Source organism: Balaenoptera ricei, chromosome 1 (genome assembly GCF_028023285.1).
Source record: "Balaenoptera ricei isolate mBalRic1 chromosome 1, mBalRic1.hap2, whole genome shotgun sequence".
NCBI lineage: Eukaryota > Metazoa > Chordata > Mammalia > Artiodactyla > Balaenopteridae > Balaenoptera > Balaenoptera ricei.
Genome location: NC_082639.1, coordinates 57,782,400 through 57,797,433, shown reverse-complemented (window position 1 = coordinate 57,797,433; position 15,034 = coordinate 57,782,400). Strand labels below are relative to the sequence as shown.

Genomic DNA, 15,034 nt, shown 5'->3' with positions numbered 1-15,034 from the left:
ATGGAATAATTTCACTGACCTAAATTTCTCCTGTGCTCCACCTATTCTATCATTCCTCCTTCCCTATACCCCTGGCCACCACTGATCTTTTTATTGTCTCTGTATTTTTGCCTTTTCGAAAATATCATATAGTTGGAATTGTATAATATACAGCCTTTTCAGACTGTTTCCTTTCACTAAACAATATTCATTTAGGATTTCTCTATGTCTTATCATGACAGCTCATTTATTTTTATCACTGAATAATATTACATTGTATGGATGTACCACTGTTTGTTTATCTATTACTTTATTGAAAGATATTTTGGTTGCTTCTAGTTTTTGGTGATTATAAATAAAGCAGCTATAAACATTCATGTGTTGGCTTTTTGTGTGGATATAAGTTTTCAACTCATTTGCGTAAATACCTAGGAGTATGATTGCTGGATCATATAGTGAGAGTATGCTTAGCTTCTTAAGAAACTATGAAACTGTCTTCAAAAGTGGTTGTACCATTTTGCATTGCCACAAGCAATGAATGAGTATTCCTGTTGCTCTCATTCTTGGCAATATTTGATATTGTTACTTTTTTTGGATTTTTAGCTATTCTTTTTAAAATTTTTTGACATATAATGGATACAATATTATATTAGGTTCTGTTTTACAACATACTGATTCAACATTTAAATACATTATGAAATAATCACCAGGATATGTTCAGTAACCATCTGTCATCATACAAAGTTATTACAGTATTATAAGCTATATTCCTTATGCTGTATATTACTTCCTTGTGACTTATTTTATAACTGGAAGTTTGTACCTCTTAATCCCTTTTACCTGTTTCACCCAACCACCCACACTCATTTCCCCTGCAACCACCTGTTTGTTCTCTGTATCTATGTCTGTTTCTGGTTTTTGTTGTTTATTTATTTTGCTTTTTTGATTCTACATGTAAGTGAAATCATATAATATTTGTCTTTATCTGACTTATTTCACTTAGGAAAATGCCCTCTGTATTCATCCATGTTGTTGCAAGTGGCAAGATTTCATTCTTTTCTATGGTTTGGTATTATTCCATTATATATATACCATATCTTCTTTATCCATTTATCTATCAATGAACACTTAGGTTGTTTCCATATCTTTGCTATTGCAAATAATGCTGCTATGAATATTGGAGTGCATGTATCTTTTCAAATTAATGTTTTCATTTTCTTCAGATATATACCAAGCAGTGGAATTGTTGGATCATATGGTAATTCTATTTTTAGTTTTTTGAGGAATCTTCATACTGTTTTGCATAGTGGCTGTACCAATTTACATTCCCACCAACAGTGCAAGAGGGTTCTTTTTTCTCTACATCCTTGCTGACACTTGTTACTTATTGTCTTTTCTTTTTTCTTTTTTTCTTTTTTTTGGCTGCGTTGGGTCTTCGTTGCTATGTGAGGGCTTTCTCTATTTCCAGTGAGCGGGAGCTACTCTTCGTTGCGGTGAACGGGCTTTTCTTTGTTGTGGCCTGTCTTGTTGTGGAGCACGGGCTCTAGGTGCGTGGGCTTCAGCAGTTGCAGCACGTGGGCTCAGTGGTTGTGGCTCACGGGCTTAGTTGCTCTGCGGAACATGGGATCCTCCTGGACAAGGGATCAAACCCGTGTCCCCTGCATTGGCAGGTGGATTCTTAACCACTGTACCACCAGGGAAGTCATTACTGTCTTTTTGATGTTAGCCATTCTGATAGGTTTGAAGTGATATCTCATTGTAGTTTTGATTTGCATTTCCCTGATCATTAGTGATGTTGAGCATCTTTTCATGTGTCTGTTGGCCATCTGTATGTCTTCTTTGGAAAAATATCTACTTAGGTCCTCTGCCCATTTTCTAATCTGATTATTTGATTTTTTGATATTGAGATGTATGTGTTCTTTATATATTTTGATATTAACCCCTTATCAGATACATGATTTGTAAATGCCTTCTCTTGTTCGATAGATTGCCTTTTCATTTTGTTGATAGTGTGCTTTTCTGTGCAAAAGCTTTTGAAATTGATGTAGTCCCATTTGTTTATTTTTGCTTTTGCTGCCCTTGCCTGAGGTGACAGATCCAAAAATGTATTACTAAGACTTATGTCAAAGAGTTTACTGTCTGTGTTTTCTTCTAGGAGTTTTATGGTTTCAGGTTTTACATTCAGGTCTTTAATCCGTTTTGAGTTTATTTTGTATATGGTTTAAGAAAGGAGAGCAGTTTCAGTCTTTTGCGTATAGCTTTCTGGTTTTTCTAACACCATTTATTGAAGAGACTGACTTTTCCTCATTGTATATTCTTGTCTCCCTTGTCATAGATTAATTGATCATATAAGTGTGGGTATATGTCTAGACTCTCTATTCTGTTCTATTGATCTATTGTGTCTGTTTTATGCCAGTACCATACTATTTTGATTTCTTTAGCTTTGGAATATAGCTTGAAATCAGGGTGCATGATACCTCCAGCTTTGTTCTTCTTTCTCAAGATTGCTTTGGCTCTCTGGGGTCTTTTGTGTTTCCATACAAAATTTAGAATTATTTGTTCTAGTTCTGTGAAACATGTCATTGCAATTTTGATAGGGATTGCACTGAATGTGGAGATTGCCTTGGGTTGTACAGACATTTTAACAGTATTAATTCTTTCAACCCATGTGCAAGGTATATCTGTCCATTAATTTGCCTTGACTTCAATTTCTTTAATCAATGTCTTACAGTTTTCAGAATATAGTCCTTTTACCTCTTTTGTTAAAGTTATTTCTAGGTATTTTATTCTTTTGGATACAGTTGTAAATGGAATTGTTTTCTTAATTTCCCTCTGATAGATTGTTATTAGTGAATAGAAATACAACAGATTTCTGTACATTAATTTTTTATTATTTATTTATTTATTTTTGGCTGTGTTGGGTCTTCGTTGCTATGCAGGGGCTTTCTCTAGTTGTGGTGAGCAGGGGCTACTCTTTGTTGTGGTACGCGGGCTTCTCATTGCGATATGCGGGCTTCTCATTGCGATGGCTTCTCTTGTTGAGGAGCATGGGCTCCAGGCGCGCAGGCTTCAGCAATTGTGGCATGCAGGCTCAGTAGTTGTGGCACATGGATTTATTTGCTCTGCAGCATGTGGGATCTTCCTGGATGAGGGCTTGAACGCATGTCCCTTCCCTTGGCAGGTGGATTCTTAACCCCTGTGCCACCAGGGAAGTCCCTACATTAATTTTTATACTGGAACTCTACTGAATTCACTTATTAGTTCCAATACATTTTAGGTGGAGTCTTCAGGATTTTCTGTATATAGTATCAGGTCATCTGTAAACAGTGACAGTTTTACTTTTTTCTTTCCAATTTAAATGCTTTTTATTTCTTTTTCTTGTCAAATTGCTGTGGCTATGACTTTCAATACTATTGACTTTGTTGTTGTTGTTTTTTTAACATCTTTATTGGAGTATAATTGCTTTACAATGATGTGTTAGTTTCTGCTTTATAACACAGTGAATCAGCTATACATATACATATATCCCCGTATCTCCTCCCTCTTGCATCTCCCTCCCATCCTCCCTATCCCACACCTCTAGGTGGTCACAAAGCATGGAGCTGATCTCCCTGTGCAATGCGGCTGCTTCCCACTAGCTATCTAATTTACATTTGGTAGTGTATATATGTCCATGCCACTCTCTCATTTCATCCCAGCTTACCCTTCCCACTGCCTGTGTCCTCAAGTCCATTCTCTACGTCTGCGTCTTTATTCCTATCCTGCCCCTAGGTTCTTCATAACCTCTTTTTTTTTTAGATTCCATATATATGTAATACGGTATTTGTTTTTCTCTTTCTGACTTACTTCACTCTGTATGACAGACTCTAGGTCCATCTACATCACTACAAATAACTCAATTTCGTTTCTTTTTATGGCTGAGTAATATTCCATTGTATTTATGGGCCACATCATCTTTATACATTCATCTGTCGATGGACACTTAGGTTGCTTCCATGTCCTGGCTATTGTAAATAGAGCTGCAATGAACATTGTGGTACATGACTCTTTTTGAATTATGGTTTTCTCAGGGTATATGCCCAGTAGTGGGATTGCTGGGTCATATGGTAGTTCTATTTTTAGTTTTTTAAGAAGCTCCATACTGTTCTCTGTAGTGGCTGTACCAATTTACATTCCCACCAACAGTGCAAGAAGGTTCCCTTTTCTTCACACCCTCTCCAGCATTTACAGTTTGTAGATTTTTTGATGATGGCCATTCTGACTGGTGTCAGGTGATACCTCATTGTAGTTTTGATTTGCATTTCTCTAATGATTAGTGATATTGAGCATACTTTCATGTGTTTGTTGGCAATCTGTATATCTTCTTTGGAGAAATGTCTATTTAGGTCTTCCACCCATGTTTGGATTGGGTTGTTTGTTTTTTTGATATTGAGCTGCATGTGCTGCTTGTAAATTTTGGAGATTAATCCTTTGTCAGTTGCTTCATTTGCAAATATTTTCTCCCATTTTGAGGGTTATCTTTTTGTCTTGTTTATGGTTTCCTTTGCTGTGCAAAAGCTTTTAAGTTTCATTAGGTCCCATTTGTTTATTTTTGTTTTTATTTCCATTTCTCTAGGAGGTGGGTCAAAAGGACCTTGCTGTGATGTATGTCATAGAGTGTTCTGCCTATGTTTTCCTCTAAGAGTTTGATAGTGTCTGGCCTCACATTTAGGTCTTTAATCCATTTTGAGTTTATTTTTGTGTATGGTGTTAGGGAATGTTCTAATTTCATTATTTTACATGTAGCTGTCCAGTTTTCCCAGCACCACATATTGAAGAGGCTGTCTTTTCTCCATTGTATATTCTTACCTCTTTTATCAAAAATAAGGTGACCATATATGTGTGGGTTTATTTCTGGGCTTTCTATCCTGTTCCATTGATCTATATTTCTGTTTTTGTGCCAGTACCATACTGTCTTGATTAGTGCATCTTTGTAGTATAGTCTGACGTCCGGGAGCCTGATTCCTCCAGCTCTGTTTTTCTTTCTCAAGATTGCTTTGGCTGTTCGGGGTCTTTTGTGTTTCCATACAAATTGTGAAATTTTTTCTTCCAGTTCTGTGAAAAATTCCATTGGTAGTTTGATAGGGATTGCATTGAATCTGTAGATTGCTTTGGGTAGGATAGTCATTTTCACAATGTTGATTCTTCCAATTCAGGAACATGGTATATCTCTCCATCTGTTTGTATCATCTTTAATTTCTTTCTTCAGTGTCTTATAGTTTTCTGCATACAGGTCTTTTGTCTCCTTAGGTAGGTTTATTCCTAGGTATTTTATTCTTTTGGTTGCAATGGTAAATGGGAGTATTTCCTTGATTTCTCTTTCAGATTTTTCATCATTAGTGTATAGGAATGCAAGAGATTTCTGTGCATTAATTTGGTATCCTGCTACTTTACCAAATTCATTGATTAGCTCTAGTAGTTTTCTGGTAGAGTCTTTAGGATTCTCTATGTATAGTATCATGTCGTCTGCAAACAGTGACAGCTTTACTTCTTGTTTTCCAATTTGGATTCTTTTATTTCTTTTCCTTCTCTGATTGCTGTGGCTAAAACTTCCAAAATTGTGTTGAATAATAGTGGTGAGAGTGGGCAACCTTGTCTTGTTCCTGATCCTAGTGGAAATGGTTTCAGTTTTTCACCATTGAGGACAATGTTGGCTGTGGGTTTGTCATATGTGGCCTTTATTATATTGAGGTAAGTTCCATCTATGCCTACTTTCTGAAGGGTTTTTATCATAAATGGGTGTTGAATTTTGTCGAAAGCTTTCTCTGCATCTATTGAGATGATCATATGATTTTTCTCCTTTAATTTGTTAATATGGTGTATCACGTTGATTGATTTGCATATATTGAAGAATCCTTGCATTCCTGGGATAAACCCCACTTGATCATGGTGTATGATCCTTTTAATGTGCTGTTGGATTCCGTTTGCTAGTATTTTATGGAGGAGTTTTGCATCAGCGATATTGGCCTGTAGTTTTCTTTCTTTGTGACATCTTTGTCTGGTTTTGCTATCAGGGTGATGGTGGCCTCGTACAATGAGTTTGGGTGTGTTCCTCCCTCTGCTATATTTTGGAAGAGTTTGAGAAGGATAGGTTTTAGCTCTTCTCTAAATGTTTGATAGAATTCTCCCGTGAAGCCATCTTGTCCTGGGCTTTTGTTTGTTGGAAGGTTTTAACCAAAGTCTCAATTTCAGTGCTTGTGATTGATCTGTTTATATTTTCTATTCCTTCCTGGTTCATTCTGCAAAGGTGATGCTTTTCTAAGAATTTGTCCATTTCTTCCAGGTTGTCCATTTTATTGGCATATAGTTGCTTGTAGCAATCTCTCATGATCCTTTGTATTTCTGCAGTGTCAGTTGTTACTTCTCCTTTTTAATTTCTATTTCTATTTATTTCGGTCTTCTCCCTTTTTTTCCTGATGAGTCTGGCTAATGGTTTATCAACCTTGTTTATCTTCTCAAGGAACCAGCTTTTAGTTTCATTGATCTGTGCTATTGTTTCCTTCATTTCTTTTTCATTTATTTCTGATTTTTTCTTTATGATTTCTTTTCTTCTGCTAACTTTGGGGTTTTTTGTTCTTCTTTCTCTAATTGCTTTAGGTGTAAGTTTAGGTTGTTTATTTGAGGTGTTTCTTGTTTCTTGAGATAAGATTGTACTGCTATAAACTTCCCTCGTAGAACTGCTTTTGCTGCATCCCATAGGTTTTGGGTTGTCGTGGTTTCATTGTCATTTGTTTCTAAGTATTTTTTGATTTCCTCTTTAATTTTTTCAGTGATCTCTTGGTTATTTAATAGTGTATTGTTTAGCCTCCATGTTTTTGTATTTTTTACAGATTTTTTTCCTGTAATTGATATCCAGTCTCATAGCTCTGTGGTCAGAAAAGATGATTGATACGATTTCAATTTTCTTAAATTTACCAAGGCTTGATTTGTATCCCAAGATATGATCTATCCTGTAGAATTAGCACTTGAGAAGAAAGTGTATTCTGTTTTCTTTGCATAGAATGTCCTATAAATATCAATTAAGTCCATCTTGTTTAACATATCATTTAAAGCGTGTGTTTCCTTTTTTATTTTCATTTTGGATGATCTGTCCATTGGTGAAAGTGGGGTGTTAAAGTCCCCTACTATGATTGTGTTACCGTCGATTTCCCCTAATATGGCTGTTAGCATTTGCCTTATGTATTGAGGTGCTCCTATGTTTGGTACATAAATATTTACAATTGTTTTATCTTCTTCTTGGATTGATCCCTTGATCATTATGTAGTGTCCTTCTTTGTCTCTTGTAATAGTCTTTATTTTGAAGTCTATTTTGTCTGATATGAGAATTGCTACTCTAGCTTTCTTTTGATTTCCATTTGCATGGAATATCTTTTTTCATTCCCTCACTCTCAGTCTGTATGTGTCCCTAGGTCTGAAGTGGGTCTCTTGTAGACAACATATATATGGGTCTTGTTTTTGTATCCATTCAGCCAGCCTATATTTTTTGGTTGGAGCATTTAATCTGTTTACATTTAAGGTAGTTATCAATCTGTATGTTCCTATTACCATTTTCTTAATTGTTTTGGGTTTGTTATTGTAAGTCTTTTCCTTCTCTTGTGTTTACTGCCTAGAGAAGTTCCTTTAGCATCTGTTGTAAAGCTGGTTTGGTGGTGCTGAATTCTCTTAGCGTTTGCTTGTCTGTAAAGGTTTTAATTTCTCCATCAAATGGTAATGAGATCCTTGCTGAGTAGAGTAATCTTGGGTGTAGGTTTTTTCTGTTTCATCACTTTATATATGTCCTGCCATTCCCTTCTGTCTTGCAGAGTTTCTGCTGAAAGATCAGCTTTTAACCTTATGGGGATTCCCTTGTATGTTATTTGTTGTTTTTCCCTTGCTGCCTTTAATATTTTTTCTTTGTATTTAATTTTTGAAAGCTTGATTAATTTGTGTCTTGGCGTGTTTTTCCTTGGATTTATCCTGTATGGGACTGTCTGTGCTTCCTGGACTTGATTGACTATTTCCTTTCCCATATTAGAGATTTTAACTATAATCTCTTCAAATATTTTCTCAGATCCTTTCTTTTTCTCTTCTTATTCTGGGACCCCTATAATTTTAATGTTGGTGCATTTAGTGTTGTCCCAGAGGTCTCTGAGACTGTTCTCAATTCTTTTCTTTCTTTTTCCTTTATTCTGCTCTGCAGTAGTTATTTCCACTATTTTATCTTCCAGGTCACTTATCCGTTCTTCTGCCTCAGTTATTCTGCTATTGATTCCTTCTAGAGAATTTTTAATTTCATTCATTGTTTTGTTCATCATTGTTTGCTCTGTAGTTCTAGGCCCTTGTTAAAAACATTTCTTGTATTTTCTCCATTCTATTTCCCAGATTTGGGATCATCTTTACTGTCATTACTCTGAATTCGTTTTCAGGTAGACTGCCTATTTCTTCTTCATTTGTTTGGTCTGGTGGGTTTTTATCTTGCTCCTTCATCTGCTGTGTGTTTCTCTGTCTTCTCATTTTACTTAACTTAGTGTGTTTAGGGTCTCCTTTTTGCAGGCTGTAAGTTCGTATTTCCCGTTGTTTTTGGTGTCTGCCCCCAGTGGGTAAGGTTGGTTCAGTGGGTTGTGTAGGCTTCCTGGTGGAGGGGACTGGTGCCTGTGTTCTGGTGGATGAGGCTGGATCTTGTCTTTCTGGTGGGCAGGGTCATGACCGCTGGTGTGTTTTGGGATGTCTGTGACCTTATTATGATTTTAGGCAGCCTCTCTGCTAATGGGTGGGGTTGTGTTCTTGTCTTGCTATTTGTTTGGCATAGCGTGTGCAGCACTGTAGCTTGCTGGCTGTTGAGTGGAGCTGGGTCTTAACGTTGAGTTGCAGATCTCTGGGAGAGCTTTCGCTATTTGATATTATGTGGAGCTGAGAGGTCTCCTGTGGACCAGTGTCCTGAAGTTGGCTCTCCCACCTCAGAGGTACAGGCCTCACACCTGGACGGAGCACCAAGATCCTGTCAGCCACATGGCTCAGAAGAAAAGGGAGAAAAAAGGAAAGAAAGAAAGAAAAAATAAAATAAAAGTTATTAAAATGAAAAAATTCTTAATTATTAAAAATAAAAAAAATTTAGAAAGTAATATAAAAAAGAAGAAAAAAAGAAAGAAAGAAAGAGCAACCAAAGCAAAAAACAAATCTACCAATGATAACAAGCACTAAAAACTATACTAAAAAAACAAACAAACAAACAGAAAACGGACAGACAGAACCGTAGGACAAATGGTAAAAGGAAAGCTATACAGACAAAATCACACAAAGAAGCATACACATACCCACTCACAAAAAGAGAAAAAGGAAAAAAAAATCTATATATCTATGTATGAAAAAAACAAAAAAAGAAGAGAGCAACCAAATCAATAAACAAATCTACCAATGATAATAAACTCTAAATACTAAACTAAGATAAACATAAAATCAGAAACAAATTGATGCAGAAAGCAAACCCCAAGTCTACAGTTGCTCCCAAAGTCCACTGCCTCAATTTTGGGATGATTCATTGTCTCTTCAGGTATTCCAGAGATGCAGGGTACATCAAGTTGATTGTGGAGATTTAATCCGCTGCTCCTGAAGCTGCTGGGAGAGATTTCCCTTTCTCTTCTTTGTTCGCACAGCTCCTGGGGTTCAGTTTTGGAATTGTCCCTGCCTCTGCATGTAGGTCGCCTGAGGGCATCTTTTCTTCTCTCAGTCAGGATGGGGTTAAAGAAGCAGCTGATTAGGGGGCTCTGGCTCACTCAGGCCGAGGGGAGGGAGGGGTATGGAATGCAGGGTGAGCCTGCAGTGGCAGGGGCTGGCATGACGTTGCAACAGCCTGAGGTGCGCCGTGTGTTCTCCCGGGAAAGTTGTCCCTGGATCATGAGACCCTGGCAGTGGCGGGGTGCACAGGCTCCCGGGAGGGGAGGTGTGGATAGTGACCTGTGCTTGCACACAGGCTTCTTGGTGGCTGCAGAAGCAGCCTTAGAGTCTCACACCCATCTCTGGAGTCCGCGCTGATAGCCACAGCTTGTGCCTGTCTCTGGAGCTCGTTTAGGCGGTGCTCTGAATCACCTCTCCTTGTACACCCTGAAACAATGGTCTCTTGCCTCTTAGGCAGTTCCAGACGTTTTCCCGGACTCCCTCCTGGCTAGCTCTGGTGCACTAGCCCCTTCAGGCTGTGTCCACGCAGCCAACCCCATTCCTTTCCCTGGGATCTGACCTCCGAAGCCAAAGCCGAAGCCTCAGCTCTCAGTCTCCACTCACCCCGGCGGGTGAGCAGACAAGCTTCTTGGGCTGGTGAGTGCTGGTCGGCACTGATCCTCTGTGCAGGAATCTCTGTGCTTTGCCCTCCTCACCCCTGTTGCTGTGCTGTCCTCCATGGCTCCAAAGCTTCCCCCCGGCCACCCCCTGTCTCCACAGTGAAGGGGCTTCATAGTGTGTGGAAACTTTTCCTCCTTCACAGCTCCCTCCCAGATGTGCAGGTACTGTTCCTATTCTTTTGTCTCTGTTTTTTCTTATTTCTTTTGCCCTACCCAGGTACATGGGGAGTTTTTTGCCTTTTGGGAAGTCTGAGGTCTTCTGCCAGCATTCAGTAGGTGTTCTTTAGGAGTTGTTCCACATGTAGATGTATTTCTGAAGTATTTGTGGGGAGGAAGGGAATCTCCACATCTTACTCCTCTGCCAACTTGAAGATCTCTCTAATACTATGTTAAATAATAGAGAGAAGAGTGGGCATCTTTGTCTTTTTCCTGATCTTAAAGGCAATGCTTTCAGCTTTTCACTGTTGAGTATGATATTAGCTGTGGGTTTGTCATATATGGCTTTTATTATGTTGAAGGATGTTTCCTCTATTACCACTTTGTTGACAGTTTTTATCATAAACTGATGTTAACTTTTATCAAAACTTTTTTCTGCATTTATTGAAATGATCATATGATTTTTATCCTTTGTTTTGTTAATGTGGTGTATCATGTTGATTGAGTTGCAGATACTGAGCCATCTTTGCATGCCTGGGATAAATCCCACTTGATTATGGTGTATGATCCTTTTAATGTATTGTTGTATTTTGTTTGTTGATATTTTGTTGAGGATTTTTGCATCTATGTTTCTCTGGGATATTGACCTGTTGGTTTCTTTTTGTTTTTACTGTCTTTGATTTTTGTATCTATGCTGGCCTTATAGAATGAATTTGGTCGTGTTCCCTCTTCACTCTTTTGGAATAATTTGAGAAGAATAGGTAATAATCCTTCTTTAAATATTTGGTAGAATTCACCAGTAAAGCTGTCTGGTCCTGGACTTTTGTTTGTTGGGAGGTTTTTAATTAGTGAATCTCCTTACTAGTCATCTGTTTGTTCAGGTTTTCTATTTTATTATGATCAGTCTTTGTAGGTTGTGTATTTATAGGACTTTATCCATTTCTTCTAAACAACAAATTGGCTGTCCAATTTGTTTGCATGTAATTGTTCATAATAATCTCTTATAATACTTTATATTTCTGTAGTGTTGGTTGTAACTTTTCCTCTTTCATTTCTGATTTTATTTATTTGAGCCCTCTTTCCTTCTTGAAAAGTCTGGCTAAAGGTTTATCAATTTTGTTTATTTTTTCAAAGAACCAGCTCTTAGTTTCATTGATTTTTTTTCTATTGTTTTTTAGTGTCTATATCATTTATTTCTGCTCTGATCTTTATTATTTCCTTCCTTTTAGTAACTGTGTGTGGGGGTGTTGGTTCTTCTTTCTCTAGTTCCTTTAGGTGTAATTTTAAATTGTTTGAGATTTTTCTTGTTTCCTGAGGTAGACTTGTATCACTATAAACTTTCCTCTGAGAACTGCTTTTGTTGCATCCCATAGATTTTGTAATGTTGTATTTCCACTTTCATATCTCAAGGTATTTTTGATTTTCTCTTTGATTTCTTCAGTAACTCACTGGTTTTTTTGTAGCATGTTGTTTAGACTCCACATGTTTGTGTTTCCAGGTTTTTCTTGTAGTTGACTTCTTGTCTCATACCTTTGTGGCCAGAAAAGATGCTTTATATGATTTCAGTCTTCTTAAATTTACTGAAACCTGTACGTGGACTAACGTGTGATCTACCCTGGAGAATATTCAATGTGCACTTGAAAAGAATGTGTATCCTGCTGTTTTTTGGATGAATGTTTTGTATGCCTATTAAACAATCTGATCTGATGTGTTGTATAAGCCAAATGTTTCCTTTTGATTATCTGTCTGGATGATCTGTCCATTGATGTAAGTGAGGTGTTAACGTCCCTTTCTATTATTATACAGTTATGTATTATTGTTATATTATTCTACAATTATAATAATTCTTGTTAAATTATTATAAAATCTTTCCCTTTATGTCTATTTGTATTAGCTTTATGTAGTTAAATATTCTTATGTTGAGTGTATATATATTTACAAGTGTTTTCCTTTTTGTTGGGATGATCCCTTTATCATTATATTATGCCTTTCTCTGTATCTTGTAATAATCTTTGAAGTCTATTTTGTCTGATATAAGTATAGTTAGTCCAGCTTTCTTTTTATTTCCATTTGAATGGAATACCTTTTTCCATTCCCCCACTTTCAGTCTTCCTGTTGGTAACTCATTTTCTTTTTCACAATTCCATTCTAATGTATCTGTGGTATTTCTGAGTTTATCTCTTTGTGGAGCTTTTTTAGCAGATGCTCTACATATTGCAGTCCACTTGTGTTGACATTTTACCAGTTTAAGAGTAGAAATCTTCCCCCCTTTATATCTTTTCACTCTCCCCTGTTTATATACTTGCCCTAAATATTTCCTCTAAATATTTAAATGGAGTATTTGAACATTAGAACTGTATCAGCTAGTTATAATTTTTATATCAACCATCAAACATAATGAAGAAAACTGAAGAGAAGAAGGAAATTGTATTTACCTATATTTTTACTCTCTCTGATATTCCAAAATTCTTTTTTAAAATAATTTCCTTTTTGTTTAGCCATTCTCCTTTAGCCATTCTTAAGGAAGATCTGCTGGCAACAAATTCTCTTAGTATTTCTTCATCTGAGAATATCTTAATTTCACCTTTATTCCTATAAAATATTTTTAGTGGATATAGAATTCTGGGTTGAAAGTTATTTTCTCTCATCACTTAGAAAATGTGTGCCACTTCCTTCTGGCCTCCATAGTTTCTGATGATAAATCTGCTGTTATTCAAATTATTTCTCTCCGTATATAAGACATCATTTCTTCCTTAATGCTTTCTATATTTTTGTTTACTTTGTTTTCAGTTTTGAGAAATTTGAGTATGATGTTTTGGTGTGGATTTCTTTAGGTTTATCTTCTTTGGAATTCACTGAGTTTCTTGATTCTGTATGTTATTCTTTGCTAAATTTTGGAAATTTTCAGCTATTATTTCTTCAAGTACATTTTTCAGTCTCATCCTCTTTCTGCTCTCCCCAATGACATGAATGTTAGATATCTTGTTATAGTCCCACAGGCCTTTGAGCCTTTGTTCTTTTTTGTTTTTTTCAGATTATTTTCTTTCTGTTTTTCAGATTAGGTAATTTCTATTGTTCTCTCTTCAAGTTCACTAATTCTTTCCTCTGTCCCCTCCATTTTGCTGTTGAGCCCATCCATTGAATTTTAAAATTTTGATTATTTCATTTTTCAGTTCTAAAATTTCCATTTGGTTCTTGAATTGGTTTACTAAGATTTTTAATTTCTTTGATAATACTTTCTATTATTCCATTTGTTTCAAATGTGTTCATAAATGCTTGAAACTTTTTTTTGATGATTGCCTTAAACTGTCAGATAATTCACATATCTCTGTCATCTCAGTGTTGGCATCTATTGATTTTATTTGTTTATTTGTTTGTTTGTTTCATTTAGGTTGAGATTTTCTTGTGTCTTTGTATGATGAGTGACTTTCAGTTGAAATTTAGAAATTTTGGGCATTATGTCATGAGAACTGGATCTTCTCTAAACCTTCCTTTTTAGCAGGCTTTGTTTGACACTATTTTGACAGGGGAATTTACTGCTCCATTACTGCTAGGCGGGAGTAGAAGTGGGGTTTTGTAGAAATCCATGTTCTCCACTTGGCCTTCAATTACAGTGAGGGAGGGGATCATCTCCTCATTACTGTTTTGCAGGGGCAGGCGGGGAGCTCTGATTTCCATTGATACATGACTGGGAGGGATAGGAGCACCTCATTACCACTCCCTGACACCATGGATTGGGACTTGGCTTTATTACTTTGGGGCAGTTCTGTAAGTTCTGACTCTACCAGTCCAACTCTGACTATTCTATTGGGGAGAAGAAGGGACACCTTGTTACTGCCAGGTAGGTGTGGAATTCCATGTTCCCCAACTGGTCTCTGCTGACATTGCAGAAAGGGCAGCACAGTTATTATTTTTGTTAGGATTGAAAGTCCTGGTTCCTTACTGATCCTTTTCTGACACCACACCCACTGGAAGGCTGGGAGATTGGGATGCCTTGTTAGAGCCTGGCAAGGATGGAAGTCTAGGCTCCCCACTTGGCTAGTGGAATTTGTGGAATGGGTGGGGCTACAATTTTTTCTCTGTGTTTTTGTCTGGAGTGGAATGGTTATATTCTAAAAGTTTTTTTTTTTTTTTCTTGCAAGGTTTTTCTTTTCCTGGTCTTTTGGCTAGAGAGAGGAGGTTTGTCTGGAGTATATGCAGCAATAAGGAATCCAGGGAACTCACCACTGTGTCATTCCTTGGGTCCTGAGCTCTCTTGTTGCTTTGCCTCCTTCTATCAAAGGTTTTCAAAGGCTTCCTATGTTTGTTTTATATATGATGTCCAGGGTTTTTAGTTGTATTTAGAAGAGGAATAAGAAAAAGTGTCTACTTCATCTTCATGGGTGCAGGATTCCCCTTCATTCTGTTTTTTTACTAAGTAATGTGGTAGGCAGAATAATCATTCCCCAAATATATACACATCCCAATCTCTGGAACCTGTGAATAAATTACCTTACATGACAAAAGAGACTTTCCAGATGTGATTACATTAAGGATCTTCAAAGAAG

General features: G+C 36.9%; 1 protein-coding gene across 1 annotated transcript in view; it reads left to right on the top strand.

Moving 5' to 3' along the window:
• The window catches only part of DNAI4 (dynein axonemal intermediate chain 4), a 123,572-nt gene that overhangs the window by 57,413 nt on the left and 51,125 nt on the right, over positions 1-15,034 (top strand).